We start from the raw sequence: 1,169 nt of genomic DNA on the forward strand, positions 1-1,169 counted from the left end.
AAAAAAAAAAAAAAAAGAAAATCTTAAATAACAGGCTAAAATGATAAAAATAAAATAGTAGAATAAACTACATAAACCCTGACCAAATGAACAGTTTCTCTACTAATATCAGGCAAAATAGACTTCAAGACAGGATTAAAACCTAGATTATCCTAAAAAAAGAAACAGAAAAATCAGAAATTATACAAGAAGATTTTTAGCTTAACTCTCAGTAAAGGCGAGACTATGCATCCAAAACCATTCATAAAGATATTTAAGATTTAAACAAAACCATTAACAAATGTCACCTACCGATATAGCAGAATGCATCCAACAGCTGTAAAATACACATTCTTCCCAAGTGCACATGGAACGTTTCTCAAAATTAATCACATGCTGTTCCACAAAGCAATTCTCAACAAATTTCAAAGATTAATAATCATAAATTATATCTATGATATCAAGATTATAAGCTAGAAGGTAAAACCTAAAATAAGCCAGATAATTTCTGTATGTTTGAAAATTAAGCAAATAACTTCTAAAGAACCTGTTGGGAAAATAAATAACTTTAGAAGTTATAAAGTATTTTGAGCTTAATGATGAGGATATAACATATGAAAGCTTGCAAACTTCAGCCAAAATCTTACTGGCATTTATTAGCAAAAACATCAAACATCTTACAATATCAGATTTTGGTAAAGATGTAGAGTAATGGGAGTGTTACATCCCCGCTGATAGGACTGTAACTTATAACACAACGTTAGGGAAAAGTACAATCATCTGTCAAAATCAACATATAAAAATTCTGGTTAACACAAAAGAATTTCTTTCAGGATATCCATAGCAGTACCGTGTGTAATATAAAAAACTGGAAACAACCCAAATGGTCTCTGATTGAAGGATTACATAACCTGCAGTATATTCACACATGGCGGAATACAAGCAGGGGAAACGATGAAACTAAGGCAACACGCACCAATGTAACCAAATATTAGAGCGTTAACATTGTGGATAAAAGTAAAATTTAGAAAATCATGTACCATCAATGTAATTTCAGTAAAGGAAAGGCATAATAAAATCTAAATGATATAGCTTAAGGATAAATTTAGCATTGGTATTACCTTGGAGGAAAGGCAGAGAAACAGCATCAGGGAGGTACACACAAGTAGTTTCAATTATATTTATAATAT

This window comes from Propithecus coquereli, unplaced genomic scaffold (genome assembly GCF_000956105.1).
Source record: "Propithecus coquereli isolate 6110/MARCELLA unplaced genomic scaffold, Pcoq_1.0 Scaffold227, whole genome shotgun sequence".
NCBI classification, from domain to species: domain Eukaryota; kingdom Metazoa; phylum Chordata; class Mammalia; order Primates; family Indriidae; genus Propithecus; species Propithecus coquereli.